The 17368-nt window shown below is 46.6% G+C and overlaps 1 long non-coding RNA gene across 1 annotated transcript in view; it reads left to right on the top strand.

Moving 5' to 3' along the window:
- LOC132206028 (uncharacterized) overlaps positions 1-16307 on the top strand; it is a 79933-nt gene extending 63626 nt beyond the window's left edge. The window contains exons 2-3 of the long non-coding RNA XR_009442738.1: positions 10099-10168; positions 16273-16307. This is a non-coding gene — a long non-coding RNA (uncharacterized LOC132206028). The remainder of the gene's footprint in view (positions 1-10098; positions 10169-16272) is intronic.
- The last annotated feature ends 1061 nt before the right edge of the window (positions 16308-17368 follow it).

The following is a 17368-nucleotide window of genomic DNA, read 5'->3' as shown; positions in this document are numbered from 1 at the left end:
TATTATCTGTGTTAGTACTCAATTCTGTTTCAACACCACTCTCTGCTGTTGCTGAATGGTATGACAATGTACTTTTTGATGGCGAGAGATAATAGGAACTGCAGATGCTGGAGAATGCAAGACAACAAGGTGTGGAGCTGGATGAACACAGCAGGCCAAGTAGCATCTTAGCAGTACACTTTGTTATCTCTTTAGCAGACGGAGGCTCATTACCAGTGCATCAGGATTAAATGCCACAGGTTTTTGTACAGCTATCCTCATACCTAGCTTCAGTCCTGACCTGGAGCTCCCCACAAAAGATGAACAGGAGCCTTGTGCCTTCCCACATACAAGGGATCTATTCAGATCACAGACTGGAATCCCTACGGAGCAGCAATAGGCCATTCAGCCCCCTCAAGCCTACACCAAACTGTCTACGAGCACGTCAGCCTATCCCTGTGACCTTGCATTTCCCATGGCTAACACACTTAGCCTACAATTTAAGCATGGCCGACCCTCCCTAACCTGCACATGTTTGGACTGTGGGAGAAAACTCCACAGAGCTGGGATTGAGCCCAGGCCCATGGTGCTGTGAGGTTGTAGTGCTAACCACTGGGCCACCGTGCTACCTACAGATCGAGGGAAGAATATTTCCTGCAATACATGCTCGTGGTAAGACTCTCCTCTACTGCCAGTATGATTTCTCAGGAGGACACAGGCTCTGTTTTTCTGTCCAGTCAAGATTACAAGGCCATTAAAACACTAGGAAATCCACTTTAACCCATCTTTCATTGGACCATCCATTGATTCCAATTCTTTTGACTCCTCTACATTTTTAGGTGTTAAAAATTTCTAGCTGCTGTCATAAAATATTTCCCACACCCTTTGTAACTTTACAGGAGAGCTCAGTTCTCAGACAGCTCCCTCCGCTCAGGCGAGGGGCCAGAGGAAGAAGGGCAGCCGTTCATGGTAACCTCAGCTGCTAGACTGCCAGCATCACTTGCCGTTACAAACCAGCCATCCAACCAACTGAGCTAACCTGCCCCTGGATCTGGGGAGGAAATGCACCTTGGAAAGTTTCTCGGAAAGGGGAGAGTAGAGATTTGCAGGGGGTATGCGAGTTGTGCAGAGGGTTGCGTTTCTGCTTTATACATAAGTCACAGAATTCTTAATCTTGCAGGGACTCGTCTGACTGCTTGCTTGTTATTGCTTGCTGACTGAAGAACCAACTTTTCATGTTGTGTGACGATTGTATGAAACAGCGAGAGGGCTTGCTAGTTTAAAGGGCTGTTTTTCATTAGTGTGTCTGTTGTGCAAAGGCAATGTGAGACTGGCTGTTGAAGGAGAAACTGGTGCATATTGTGTGCACCTCATAGCATCAAGTGCCCCCTGACATCCTGATTCACAAAGCTGGTAGTACATTGCCCACAGCCCCTACCACCTACCCCTCACTCTCCGCCAAAAACAGAATTGGATGGAGAAACTCAGCAGGTCTGTGGAGAGAGGAACAGAGTTAACATTTTGACAGTCATTGGACTCAAAACTCTTGTTTCCCTCTCCACAGATGCCACCAGACCTGCTGGCTTTCTCCAGCAATTTCTGCATTCATTTCAGATCTCCAGCATCTGCAGTTCCTTGTTTTATTTTGACCAATCATTTGACTCTGTTTTGTATTCTCATGTGCCACAGAACTACATGATTCTGCAAGTATCACTGGTAATCTGTTAAAAAATCCAGGCCTTGCAGACGGTGCTGATGTTAATAATTGCTGGTTACCCCTGGGCCACGACATCCAAATGGTTGTAAATATCTACCACCACTTGACAGCCTAAAGCTACTGGTGGTCCTGCAGGTCGCGGGTGTTTCTCCTCTTCCTGTAGAGAGTATGACTGCCTGGAATCTGTAGCTGTCTGTTTCGTATCTCTCTCTCCTCCGGGCATAAGATCAGTGAGCAATGGTTTGCTGCTGGTACTGCTCTTGTGATCATTGTTCTCCTTGGTTCCCATCTTAGGTTCAAGGTACAGCAGAAGAGCCCATTCATAACTGGTCCCCGTCTAGAAGTGGTCTCATCTGTAACTGGTCCACAACTGGTTCCATTCATAACAGGTCCTCTTCCAGAAGTGGTCCCCATCCAGACGCGGTCCCTTTTCATAAGTGGCCCCATGTATAACTGATCCCTATCCATAACTGGTCCCAATCTGTGATTGGTTCCCATCCATAACAGGTCCCCATCCATAACTAGTCCTCGTTCACAACTGGTCCCCATCCATAGGTGGTCCCTATTCATACATGACTCCATCTGTAACTTAACTCCATCAATAACTGATCCCCATCTATAATGTGTCCTCATGCCGATCTTGTACCGTTGCATAAGTGATTCCCATCTGTAATTATCTCCGGTGATGCACGCTGCCTACAGCAGGAGAGTAACTAATATACTGAAATTAATGACACGCCTCTCTTGAGTGATGAGATGCTGGAAATCTCAAGGGAGGGTCTCAGGTGAACGCCTCCTGCAGTTAAATGCAGAAGTTGAAACATTCAAGCTAACTTCCTGACACGTTCCCATTTATTTTGGAATTCCATTTGCCAGCACACAATCTCATTAATGTTTCCACAGCTGAATCCAGTCTTCACAATTCATAGTGGGATGCCTAACTTGCTTCTAGATCACTGCAATTAGCTACAGCAAAGTATCTTGAAATGTCTCGGGACTGGAACCCGATGATGTTTGATCCACTTCATTTGTCTTATTGTGCTGATTACATTCTCTATTTAGCCCTCTGTGGCATACCACACTGCCTTATTTCAGCTTAGTTCCTGCCGAGCCCATTGACACTGCTTGTACTTTGTTCTTAGTCATTCATAAATCAGGATCTCAGCAATTAGAAGACGTGTACCGAACTCTGAGCAGATTTAATTCCAAACAGGCGAGGCTTTCTCTTCTGGACAAAGATAGGCCAATAGCCAGTTTGTCAACATAGTCAGGAACAAAAACAGAAGTTACTGGAAAAGCTCAGCAACATCTGTGAAGAAAAGTCAGAGTTGGTGTTTCAGGCCTGGTGACCCTTCCTCAGAAACCGAAATGTTAACTCTTGATTTTTCTTCACAGATGCTACCAGACTTGCTGATCTTTTCCATCAACTTCTGTTTCTGTTCCTGACTTATGGCATCTGCAGTTCTTTTGGTTTTTATTTTGTTACTATAGTAAATTGGCTCTTATGGCATAGTGGTAGTGCCCCTAACCTCTGGGACAGAAGATCTAGGCTCAGGTCCCACTGTCCCATAGGTGTGTCATGAACATGCTGATTAAAATAGGTTTGAACCCTGCCTAAAATCAGAAATGCCCTAATTGTCTATCCCCAGCAATTTGGAATGATAGGTGAATGTTACTCATGAAGCACACCTATTTGTTCCATGAATTTGTGCTTTGATTTAAGAATGTAGTACAGCACAGGAACAGGCCGTTCAGCCCACCAGTTCTGTGCCAACCTTAATACCATTCTAAACTAACTCCATCTGCCTGCACATGGTCCGTACCTCTCTATTTCCTGCCTGTTTTTACGTCTGTCTAAATGCATTGTTACTATGGTACCTGCTTTGACCACCTCTCCCGACAGCAAGTTCCAGGCACTTACCACCCTCCATGTAAAAAACTTTCCTCGCACATCTCCTTTAAATTTTCCCCCTCTCACCTTACCCTATGCCCCCTAGTATTGGAAATACTTAGATTATTAAATCTGTCAATTACAAACTTGAATATAAGGAAGATTATTAATTCAACACCAACATTCTTGGAGGTTCAAGGTAAGAATTAAGGCATTTTATGTGGATTGGGTTGCTGGCTGATAGGTTACCTTCACACTTATTGTTTGACATTCTGAAATGGCTCAGATTTCAGCAACAATTTGACTTGATGCATGTAGTAACATTATCACTGATCAATGTTTTACCTTCTCTTTTATGTCATGAGAGAATTATCAACGAAACTGGCAGAAATAACTTCGGCGTCTCTGCCATTCAGGCTCAGTTGGGCCAGTATGGGATGGAAAATAAGGTTTTTTTAATTCATTGTGGTGTGGGGGCATTGCTGGCTGGTCAGCAATTTTTGACTGTCCCCAGTTGCCCTTGAGAAGGTGTTGGTGAGCTACCCTCTAGAACTGCTGCAGTCCTTCTGCTGTGGGTTGACCCACAATGCCTTAAGGGAGGGAATTCCAGGATTTTGACCCAGCGACAGTGAAGGAACGGTGATATATTTCCAAGTCAGGATGATGAGTGACTCGGAGGGGAACTCGATGGTGGTGACGTTCCCATATATGTGCTGCCCTTGGCCTTCCAGATGGCAGTGGTCTTGTGTTTGGAAGGTGCTGCCTGAGGATCTTTGGTGAACTTCTGCAGTGTATCTTGTAGATAGTACACACTGCTGCTGCTGAGCGACGGTGGTGGAGGGTGTGGATACTGGCGGATGTGATGCCAGTCAAGTGGATTGCTTTGTAGTGAATGGTGTCAAGCTTATTGAGTGTTGTTGGGGCTGCACTCATCCAGGCAAGTGGGGTTTATTCCATCACACTCCCTACTTCTGCCTTGTAGATAATGGACAAGATTTGGGGAGTCAGGAAGTGAGTTACCCACCACAATATTCCGAGCCTCTGAATTGCCTTGTAGCCACTGTGTTTATGTGGCAAGTCCAGTTGAGTTTCTGGTCAATGATAACACCCAGGATCTTACCAGTGATGGTAACACCATTGAATACCAAGGGACAGTGGTAAGATTGCCTTTTATTGGAGATTTTCATTGACCGGCATTTGTGTGGCGCGAATGTCACTTCCCACTTGTCAGCTCAACCCTGGATATTGTCTGGATCTTATTGCATTTGAACACGGACTGCTTCAGTATCTGAGGAGTCATGAACAGTGATGAATGCTGTGCAATCATCGGTGAACATCCCCAACTTCTGACCTTGTGATGGAGGGAAGGTCGCTGATGAAGCAGCTGAAGATGGTTGGATCTAGGACACTACCCTGAGGAACTCCTGCAGAGATGTCCTGGAGCTGAGATGACTGATCTCCAACAACCACGACCATCTTCCTATGTGTCAGGCATGAGTCTAAACCACTGGACAGCTATCCTCCTGATACCCACTGATTCCAGTTTTACTAGGAGTCCTTGATGCCTCACTCGGTTGAATACAGCCTTGATGTCAAGGACTGTCACTCTCACCACACCTCTGGAATTTAGTTGTTTTGTCCATGTTTGGACCAAGGCTGTAATGAGGTCAGGAGCTGAGCAGGCATGACAGAACCCAACTAAGCATCACAGAGCAGTGTATGGTTAATGCTACAAGTTCTGAGTAGTATTAAAAAAATCCATTTATTCTGGGGAACTATTGTAAGTAGAGTCAAACAGTTGTATAAACAATGTAACGGTGCGGTATATATTCGTTTGTGAAAGTGAACACACCCTCAACTCCTTCTAGCTGGCCTAAGTCCTCTCCTGACATTGGTGTCCACTATAGTGCTGTTAAAATCATTTCACTTCTGTATCTGAGGTCAACGAGCAACTCCCGCCCAAGTGGTTTTGATGGTAAAGTCGAACTGAAGATGCTGCCTTCTGAGGACGATGTTAAACCGAAGTACTCTGGAGGGAGTGAAAGATCCCATTGCAGTATAAAATCCGAGGAGGATTTGGGCAATGGTGGCAGATGTAGTCTCTGATTGGCATTTATCCATCCACCAACACGAGAAATGACTCGTTATTCTTACAGCTCAATGACATTGCTGGTTGTGAGAGCTTGCTGCGAGTAAATTGACTTCTCTGTTTCCTACCCTACAGGAAGCAACTACACTTCCTCCATCGCCTGCTCCATTGCAGAATGTCCTGACATCATAAGTGCTAAATAAATGCAAGTCTAGTCCTGGCCTTCCAAATGTCTGGAGCGCTCTGTACATTTTTGTTTTAGTTCATTCATGGGACGAAGGGCATCACTAGCTAAGCCAGCATGTAATGCCCTTCCCTAATTGCCTTCGGGGCATTTAAGAAGCAATTGCATTGTTGTGGCTTTGGAGTCACGTGTAGGTCGGTCCCAGTAAGGACGGCAGTGTCCTTCCCTAAAGTGTGACGTGGAGCTGCCGAGGATCAAAAATCACATAACACCAGGTTGTGTCAGCCATGATCTCCTGTTTATAAATTCTGTGTCAGATGCCATCTCTCTCATTGACACCTGAAGAAGGTGTGAGACTTGAAAGCTTGTGTCTGTGACTAAACCTGTTGGACTATAATCTGATGTTGTGTGATTTTAGACCTTGTCCTTTCCTAAAGGGCATTAGTAAACCAGATTGGTTAAGTTCAAATTCCACCATCTGCCATGGCAGAATTCGAACCTGGGTTACAGAGATAGCAGGAACTGCAGATGCTGGACAATCTGAGATAACACGGTATAGAGCTGGATGAACACAGCAGGCCAAACAGCATCAGAGGAGCAGGAAAGCTTTTCTGAAGAATGGTCTCGACCCGAAACGTCAGCCTTCCTGCTCCTCTTATGCTGCTTGGCCTGCTGTGTTCATCCAGCTCCACACTGTTATCTGTGAAACATTACCTGGATTTCTGGATTAACAGTCCAGCAATAACACAAAAAGGGCCATCACTTCGCCTTCTTTGGAGACAGTTCAGAGAGGGTTCACTAGGCTGTAGACAGATTGTCTTATGAGCAATGGCTAAATGGATTGACATTCTACTCACCGGAGTTTAGAAGAATGAGAGGTGATCTCATTGCAACATATAGGATTTGAAAGCGGCTGGAAAAGGCAAATACTGAGAGGATGTTTCCCTCATGAGAGAGTCTGTTTCCCTCATGAGAGAGTCTACAACCAGGGGACAGAGTCTCAAAATTGAGAGGTGCCAATTTAAGACTGAGATGAAGAAGAATTTCCTCTTAGAGAATTGACAGTCTTTGAAACTCGTTGTCACAGAGAGCTGTGGGAACAAAGTCCTTGTGTATATTTAAGGCTGAGATAAATAGTTTCTTGATCAGGATGGCAATTGGGGTTATGAGGAAAGGGCAGGAAAGTTGACAAATGGTGGAGCATTATCTGAGAGGGAATATGGCTAGAACATGATGGCACCCTTCTGTACAGAGAAAGAGGGAAAGGTCGTAAATGCCACTCTGGATAAATGTCAGCAAACAAAGTAAGTAATTACCTAACCCTACCTTCAAATGAACACACCTTCTGTCATTTTCTGACTAACACCATTCTAAATTGTAGCGGAGCCTGAACACAGTCATCACCACGGTGGCATATATCGGAAGAAAGGAGAATGCTGGTAAAGCATGAGCAGTGTGGGACCTTCCCATATAACATCCACAACACCACCTTTTGTTTTAGGACACACATATCAGTCAGAATAGACTTAATTGAGCTCCACAGGAGGAGTGAGGTCTTCGTCAATGTCAGTGATGAACTCAGACAAACTTTAGGGGATTTTTGGGAGAAGTATGGCATGGGCATTAAATTCCTACCAGAAACATTACGTCACCTCCGGACTCAATTGGCAAACGCACAAAAAGACTTTGCTGTTATTATTCAGCAGACAAAGCAAACTCAGAAAGGGATCAGGGAAATCAAAATGATAAATTGGTGGGACTGGATCTCAAACATGTATACACACCTGTGGGTATGTTTCCTATCACGCCTGGCCGGGTTGTTCATCCCGTTTGCTGTAATCTACCTGTCTGTCCTCAGGGTTAAGTTCATCTGCTAGAAGGAGGAGTTCATCCAGAAACTAAAGATGGACTTTGTAGAATCCCTACAGCATGGAAACAGGCCATTCGGCCTATTGAGTCCACACCATCCCTCTGAAGAGCATCTCATCCACACCCCTACCCTATATTTTCCCATGGCTAACTCACCCAGCCCATAGATCCCTGGACAATTTAGTATGGCCAATCCACCTAATCTGCACATCTTTAGACTGTGGGAGGAAACCGGTACAGACACAGGGAGAATATGCAATAGCTCCACACAGTCACCCAAGGCTGGAATCAAACCCAGGTCTCTAGTGCTGTGACTCAGCAGGGCTAACCACTGAGCCACTGTTGCAAAGTATGAATTTTACTCTATGGAGTGCTATTAGTTGCCAAAGAGGCTTGACGGTAAGACAGTCAATGTAAATAGTAGCTAATTCTCAATTTATGTTTTATATATAGTACTGTTAAGCTTATTGATATGCATAAGGAAGATACTAAAAAGGCATTGTCGTCTCTGCATAATGGAGAACCCAGGTACTCAGGGATTTAGGCTATCCATCTGAGACTTGAAATAGCCCTGCACAAGAGCATGGTCTGAGACTGTGATCCCTTTCTTGCTAGGTGTTTCAAGGGATCAACAGGAGGGACCGTGGTCAAGTGACCAGAGGTCCAAATTTGGCCATTCTAATGTGACCCACAGCTGGAGATATCAGGCCCGACAGAAAATTGGCCAGACTAAATTAAACAGCAGCTAGCAACTATCAGCTACAAAGAACAGTGGAAACCAAGACCAGAAGCTACATAAAAAAAATCAGGGAGAACCAGTTACATCCAGCCCGAGAGCTGTAAATTAGAGAGGTGTTGATTCGACGTTCTGACATCTTGATTGCCTGCAGAGCATGCACTTTACATCTCCCAGTCTGCCAACAGTGAAGGGCACTGGCACGAACACACTGGGTAATCTGAATTCACCTCATGACACCAATGTTCAAAGCATTTACAACAAGAGGCTGAGGTATCTCATTCACTCCCAAAAACAAAATTGTGATGCAAATATTTTAAGCTTCCATTGAAATGTGGGTCTTAGTTGTAATCCTTCTTTTAGGGCTGTTTCCAAATTAAACCAAAATTAAAAGGGTAATTGGTTCATTTAAGATAGTATAATGAGAAATGGTTAGGGCATGGGGTTGCTGGATAGGAAGCAAATGTATGTAAAAGTTATTATCCAGAAAGTTTTTAGAATCAGGTTTCATACTTCACCAACTGGTTTGGGGTAGAATTAGCATCAGGAAGTTACCATTTGTTGCACAGAGTATCCAGTCATTTGGCCCAATAAGTCCATGATGCAATTAAGGTTCCACTCAAACTTTTACCATCCTTCTTTGTCCAACTCTGCTATCATAAACCTCTACCTCCTTCTCCCACAAACTTATCTCACTTACCCTTAGAATTGATTCCTTCAATCCCCTGTGGGACGATGGGCAGCAGGACTCCATCTCCAATGAATAGCACTCAAATTAGTGACACTTTTGCTCTTCTTACGCCAAGCATTTATTGAGTACAAGGCCAATTCCACGGCAATGAGGGTCTTCAAGTCCTTCTTTGACCATCCCACCCCATCTCGCTGATGCCAGATGTCAGGTCACTAGGTTCTCACCTGTCTCAGGATGAGAGACATCTCAGTGCATTGGGAGAGTGTTTCGACATTTTGAGTGCTGATTTTATGACGGTTTTGAATGAATGCATGATTTATTTATTGTCACATATATCTTGAAGACACAGTGAAATGTGTTTTGTCGCCACAATCCAGTGCCATTTTGACCTACAATAAAAGTAAAAAGAAATTACTGAAGGAAGAGATCATCTCATGTTCAAATTGGGGTCTGAAGCATGGCTTCAGGGCTTCTGCAAGGTCTCTGGGTAGTGTTCTGGTTCTCAACAAGTCCCACTCCAGGGATAGAACAATGACACCAATGCCCCAGGAGATCCTGACCCTGCTGCTGCCGTGTCACTGACACCGCCACAAGTCCAGGTTCTGGGCCTACTGCTGCCAAGGGTCCCCACTCCTGGCACCGCCATCTCCAGGAGTCCAGGCTCCACGTGTAGAAGATTGAGCTTACAGGAATTGGAGTTCTATTTGTCTTTCATCCAAACCCATTGCGCATACATCCTTCTGGAGGTTGGCTTATCCTTGCTGGTGTTCGCTTCTGCAACTTTTGCTTTTCCAGTTGTAATGATGGGGGAGGGTTCGAGCCTGATGCCGAAACCTCCCAGCTTCCACCCATGCTTGGCACTGATTGCAGCACAGCTTGTGTGTTTTCCTTGTTTACCCTTAAATCAAAATGCTTGAATTTCACCTTCTCACCACTCTCTAGGTAAAGAAGCTTTCGCTGAACGGTTTTCCTCTAGGACCCCCTCCATTACACTAGTACGCCTTTCTCCCAGGTAAAGTATGTCTGGCCTATGTTAGTCCTTACATTCATGATGTGTCAAACAGTCTTGAACACTTCTTTGGGTTTGGATACATTTGACTGTCATTCAAATACAAAATCCTGTTGTTAATGTAAAAGCCACATGATTTTGTTTTAAGCGTCTATGTGGAAAAAGTGGGCAAACAGATGTCTTTTCCACAAATGTAGAGAAAGAAAGAAGTTCTTTCTGGCATCACAGGGTTAATAACTACTATCCTACAATTGCAATAAAGAGCAAACTTATGATGGGACTAGACCATCAATCTATCATATTTATAAAGCACAACAAGGAAATAAACAATGGTATGAACTGAGAGGAGACTCAGTCTGAAATATGGCTCAGATATGGTCATACAATGCCCTTCAGAACTGAGCCAAGCATTATATTATCTCCAGTCAACATAACTCAAGTAAATGCATTGCTCAGCGAGTATATGTGCACTAATAACTAACTAGGGCTTTCATTGTGAAAAATGCAATTTGCCACGGCATTCACCTCCCATCGCAGAGCAAAAAAATTCATGTATGACTAGTGCCATCCTCGTAAAGCTTTCATTTGCAACCCCTCCAGTACCTTTATAGTTTTTTAATAACAGTGGCCAAAGCTTTGTGGTTTTCACGCAACTGTTTCCAGTCCAGTAAGTACTGATGTCACTGCTACTCAGTACTGTCTGTGGCAGATCTCAGGTCTCACTCTCCCTTTGTCCATGGACACACAAAACGCAAACACACACGTACATATACACTCTTACACACACACACTGGAGCAACTGGGCTTGCATACTCTTGAGTTTAGAAGGATGAGAGGGGATCTGATTGAGACGTATAAGATTATTGAGGGATTGGACACTGTGGAGGCAGGAAGCATGCTTCCGCTGATGGGTGAGTCCAGAACCAGAGGACACAGTTTAAAAATAAGGGGGGACGCCATTTAAAACAGAGTTGAGGAAAAACGTCTTCACCCAGAGAGTGGTGGATATATGGAATGCCCTGCCCCAGAAGGCAGTGGAGGACAACTCTCTGGATACTTTCAAGAGAGAGATGGATAGAGCTCCTAAGGATAGTGGAATCAAGGGTTATGGGGACAAGGCAGGAACAGGATGCTGATTGTGGATGATCAGCCATGATCATAATGAATGGTGGTGCTGGCTCAAAGGGCCAAATGGCCTACTCCTGCACCTATTGTCTATAGACACACACTACATATCACAAGCATGCCATCCATGGTTCGCTACAATGCTCTCCTCAGGATCATTGTCCCCATACCGGCTACAGGAGAATCCATGTTGGTCCAAAGTTGTTGCTGTTCAAAATATGCTGGAAATGTCACTCTTGTAATTGGATCCTCCAATCAGGAGCCAAGCAGCAGGAAATTTAGTTGTATTAGTCCTCTAGGGGTCAGAGTTGGATTGAAACAAGCATTATTTAAAATAAAGGCTGTCCCCAGGTTGCAAACAGGTTCAATTCTACAGTCTGCTTGCACGTTGATTTGTGTACAACTCAGGATGATATAAATTAGTCTTCAGAAGCACAGAAATGTTCATATAATTTAAATTTACATCCCTGTACCTGTATGAGAATGTGTTTGTAAATCCACATGATCCATGAGTCTGTCATTCACAAATCAGAGACCCACTGAAATTGAGAAGCAAAGTACAATAAATAAGCCAAAATCTGCAGACAAAGGAAAAGTCAGCCTACACAGCAGCATCTGTGATGAAAGTGAACAAGCTCATGATTCTATGCAAGCCATTTTCTTTATTGTGAAGGTAAGTTATTCATCAGCTAGATATCATATGTTATATATCTTGAACTTTTAGGAAGAACACTTTCCAAAACCCTGGACTCTGGCACAAGTTGCTGGAATGGCTCCACTGAGTCTAAAATACTTGCACAGCTCACTGTGGTAGTGCTCTGAAAAACAAGTCCCACTATTCCCAGTCTCATCACCATTAAGGAAATTTGAATAACCTCCTGAGCTCTGATTTTACTGAACTGTCTAATTCAGGATAAAAGAATATACACACACCAGGTTTCACTCCATTTACAAAATAATGACTACTTATTATAATCAAACTGCTTTTAAAAATAATGGCAAAACATAAACATGTTACATTAAATCCATATCTTAAACTCTACCTCTTTCATAAATGTCCCACATATTGATAGCCAAGGCATAAGTTTGAAAATTGGGAAGAAATTAGAAAAGACAGAGTAGCACATGCACCCAGCCAACCTAGAGTCAGTCATCAACTGAGGAAGGTCTAATCTCCTGCTTATATTGGTCAGGAAGGGCTTACCTGATTGGCCCAAGTTAACAGTCCCAATCAAGTACTTTGTAATCAATGAGGTCCACTTGGTCCCAATCACTTTACCCTCCTGGAGGATATTAGTGAACCAGATGGATGTTGGCGGGGGCGGGGGGTTGCGGTTGCTTTCCTGACAATCAGCAATGGTTTCATGAGATTCCAGTTCCATTTTGAATTTAGGTTCCACCATCTTTCATGGCAGGATTTGAACCTAAGTCCCCAGACCATTACCACTGTTTCGGGATTAATAGCCTAACGTTAATACTTCCAGTTGACGTTGATGTTCGTGTATCCTTGTGGCCATGGACAAACAGGCAGAAAGCTAGCCACCAGAATATGTGAACATCAACTAGCCACAAAATGACATGACCCACTATCACTCGTATCCTTACATACAGATGAGGAAGGACACCACTTTGATTGGGACAACACATCCATCCTAGAACAAGCCAAACAGAGACATGCACGAGAATTCCTAGAAGCACGGCATTCCAACCGGAACTCCATCAACAAACACATTGACTTGGAACCAATCTACCATCCCCTGAGAAAAAGAACAGGAAATGACATCACCAACCCAAGGAAACCTACCCAGATAAATAGAAAGCGGGACATAACACCAGCTCTTCACTGAAGGCTCACTGATGATGTTACCTAGTATGGTGATGAAACATCTGGGAACAAACCGGCAAGCTCAGTGAACCAGCTTACATCTGGAACACAATAAAGACCCACTCTCTTGTGGACCGAGAGGAGGAGAGTGCTGTCTTGGAGGTGAAAGGAGGATGTCGGGTTGGCTGTGCACCCTTGCGACCAGTGGATCTTAATGCTGGCTTCGGCCTAACGCTGGTTCAGGGGAGCAGCCAACCTGCAACGATGGCTGCGGCAAGTGCTCGTGCCCCAGGTCAGGGGGTCCGGAACACCACCCGTGTTTCTGTAAAGAAGGTGGATGAAGGTGCACATGTGGACCGCACCTTCTTCGTGAAGAGGGTCCTGTTGGACTGTTGTGGGTTCGCTGCTGCGGACATTTACTGCCTGCAGGATTTCCCCGGAGGAGGTTTTTACGACGTGACCTTCAGGAGTGCCAAGCTTTGCCAGCGCTTCCTGGAGGTTTTCATGGAGAAAGGAGGTGAGGGCCCCCTCTCTGTATTGACCGCTGGCCCGCTGTTTGTGATGCCAGCACAGAGGAGCCGTATCGTGATTGTACATATGTACAACACACATGTGCCAGCAGTTGATGTCCTGACCTTCCTCAGAAGGTACGTGAAGGTGGAAGGGGACCTAACTGACATCATGGACCCCTTTGGCATCTGGACCAGTAAGAGGCAGGTCAAGGTGACGCTGAGGATGGGCGCGGACGGGAATGTCGTACACCCACCATCCAGCTTCGCGATCGGTGGGAGCAGGGGCTACCTGACCTATGCAGGGCAACCTAAAGTCTGCCATGCCTGTGGTAGGTCAGGTCACATGGCGGCCGACTGCAAAGCCACCATCTGCAGGAACTGCAGGGAGGAGGGACACCTTGCAAAGGATTGCCCACAAGAGAAAAGCTGCAACCTTTGCGGGGAAGCGGGCCACCTCTATCAGGCATGCCCGCGGCGGGGGACCACCTACGCCCAGGTCGCCGGCAAGGGCAATGCGGGGCCAGCCCCCCCGGAGGAGAGGAGGGCACCAGGGCCCAGCAAGGACCCCACTAATGTGCAGGAGGGCCAGGCTGTGCAGGAGGGCCCAGGCCCGCAGGATGGGCCCGAGGCCAGCAAAGCACCCCTGCAGGCTCCGATCCCCCCCGACAACCCGGAGTCGATGGAGGCGGCGACAGGTGACCCAGGGGAGTGGACAACAGTCCGGAAAGCGAGGAGGAAGGTTCGTCAACGGGCCCAGGAACCGCAACCATCAGGCAGGAAGAGGCAGCTACAGGGGGGCTATAAGAGCTCCTCTGACGAGGGGGATTCGGAGAGGGCCCACCCGAAGCAGAAGTTAAAGATCTCGAGGGGGAAGGAAAGCAGCACCCGGCTTCCAGGTGACGGGAGGCATCCTTAGGCTCCCTCTGACACCCAGTCAAGTGCCACTGGAGCACTGGAGGACCCCCGGAACTTCCACGCGGGAAGGAGGAAACAGCGCGTCCCCAGCCTGACCCGGAGCCGGACCCTCCTGCCTCCACACCCCGACGGGGGGATGCCACCCGGAAGGCAGCACGGACGGTTTCCTGAGCCCGGAGAGCATCCAGCAGTTAGCCCGGGCAATGGGCATGAAGGGACAGATGGAGGGGCTGGACCTTAGACTTGGGGAGAGTACTGCGGTCACTGCCCACAATGGGGGTACGAGTTGCGAGCATTAATGTGCGCAGCGTCAAGTCAACCGCAAGATGTGTGTCCACGTTGGCCTACCTGACCACCATCAAGGCGGACCTCCTGTTTCTGCAGGAGTGCGGGATACCGCACCTCGGCAGGTACAGGAAATGGTCCGGCGCCTGGACCTGTGGGCCTTCGATCTGGTCGGGGGGTAACGACTGTCGCTCCTCGGGCCTGGCTATTCTGCTGCGGGGGCGCAACTTCACCATCTCTCAAGTTCAGGAGGTGGTGGGGGGGGCACCTCCTAGTGGCTGACGTCACCTACAGGAACGCTCCCCTGAAGCTGATCAACATGTACGCCCCAGCAGTACGGAGTCAGCGGTTGGCCGTCCTGCAGCGGCTTCCACCCCTGCTGGCTACGTCCAGGCCGGTCATCCTAGGCGGAGACTTCAACTGCATCATCGATGCAGATGGAAGATCCGGCGTGGGGACAGCGGGTGGGGGGAGTCAACTGGACGTCACGTCCAGATTCCTGATGGGCACGGTGAAGGACGCCAAGCTGCTCGACGTCTTCAGCACCCCTGCAGACGGAGCGCAGCGGAGGTATACCTGGTTGCGGGCAGACGGGTCTATTCGCTCAAGGATAGACTTCCTGTTTGTGTCACGGGTGTTCTCGGTCAGATCCACCGGTGTCGAGCCGGTGTTCTTCTCTGACCACTGCCTTCTGCTGGCCGACTGTCACTTACAGGACGACCAGCCGGCCGGCAAGGGGACGTGGAAGCTCAACACGACTCTGTTGACCCCAGAGAATGTCGACGTGCTTAAGAGGGAGTACGCCGGTTGGAGAACCGTGAAACCCCTCTTTGAGTCTCTGGGCGACTGGTGGGAGACGGTGAAGGAGAACATCAAGAGGTTCTTTGTCCTCAAGGGTGTTCAGAAGGCAAGAGAGAGGCGGGGAAAGCTGTCACGACTCCAGAAAGGGATGCAGAACCTGCTCCTTCTGCAGTTGATGGGGGTCGATGTCACGGAGGACCTCCGCGAGGTGAGGGGCCAGCAAGCCTCACTCTTCACCACGGAGGCCTCCAGGATAAACGTCCGGTCCAGGGTCCGCTCCGTGGAGCGGGACGAGACGTGCTCGCGTTTCTTCTTTCAGAAGGTGGACAAAGAGAGCTCTGTGCTTAGCTGAAAGAACTGACCCCGACCGAGTGTTGCAGACTGGTGCACTCCAAGGTCCAGGACTACGTGCTGAGGGACGCGCTAAAGCTTGGGGCAGCTGCCGCCAAGGCGCGGTGGGGAAAGACCACGGTATGAAACCCCTCGTCCATTAGAGAAAAAAGGGCCCTATCTGGTAACTGGGCCCAGCTGGCGCCTTCCCCAACTGGTCAGGGGGCCAACTGGGACTGTGCGGGGTGACGACTGCCGGGGTGGTTTCTTTGCTTTGTTTTATTTTCTTCTTTGTTTGTTTTTTTTTCCTTTAGTTGGTGTACGTACCCCCTGGGTAACCCGGAGCGGCTTGCATGACTGGGTAGGTGTATAAGTATGTTTTTTTTGTACATCTTATGAATAAAGTATATTTTTTCAAATAAAAAGAAGTGACAAAACGTCTGAAAAAGAACCTTCCAGCTCAGCGAGCAAACTCACATCCAGAACCTCAACCTGAGCTACAAATCATCTCAAAACTCGCTAAATATAAACTGCTTATTTAATCTCCTTGGAATTTCACAGTCAGTTTATATGGCGAATTGTTCCACTGTCACATTGCAAGAGATGGAAGATTAATACATTGATTTGTCTACAACCTCCTTTAGTGGTTTAAATTTCAAGTGTTGATGTTTAATTACTATGACTGGTTAATCTGCTATGTGAGACTTAAAGTCAAAGCCCCTACAGATTTCTATCTGTACCACATCTTACTGACAGTGAAAAGGAATTTGAAATTGGTCATATTGACTGGGTTAAAGAGATACAATCGTTTACATAGCACCTTGTATGACGCAAAGAACTTTGTGGTATCTTTGAAGTTTTAGTCATTCTTGCAATGTGAAAAATGCAGCAATCAATTTGTACACAGAAAGGTCATTATCTGTTTGTTTCTGTTTTATTATAGAATTCCCACAGTGTGGAAGGTTGAGGTATAAATGTTAACCTGCACACCAGTAATGGATCGCCTGCTCTTTCTCACAATAATGTTGTGGGACCTTATATATCCATCTGAGAGGGCAGGCCTGGCCTAGGACCAATATCTCATCTGAAAAGAAGTGCTTCTGACGGCACAGCACTCCCTCAGTATCATGCTGGTGTGGCAGCCTTGATTTCTGTGACTTCAACCCTGGAGTGGGAAATAAACTTACAACATGCTTAAACAGATGCAAGAGTGCCCCTGAGCCATAGCTAACTCTGAAAGCTTGTAACGCCAGATTCTGATCCAAGAAATAAATTGCTGATGCTTTCGAAGTCAAAACACTGATAAATCTCTCTTACCATCAAGGAAGTTTTAGCCAAATTGATTGCACCACAATATTTAGACAGACGGGCCAGTTGCTCATTTCAGATCAAACATGAATCAGGCACCTT

The sequence above is a fragment of the Stegostoma tigrinum genome, chromosome 28, assembly GCF_030684315.1.
Source record: "Stegostoma tigrinum isolate sSteTig4 chromosome 28, sSteTig4.hap1, whole genome shotgun sequence".
NCBI classification, from domain to species: Eukaryota; Metazoa; Chordata; class Chondrichthyes; order Orectolobiformes; family Stegostomatidae; genus Stegostoma; species Stegostoma tigrinum.
Note: the sequence above shows the minus strand (reverse complement) of the source record. Positions and strands in the feature narration are given on the sequence as shown.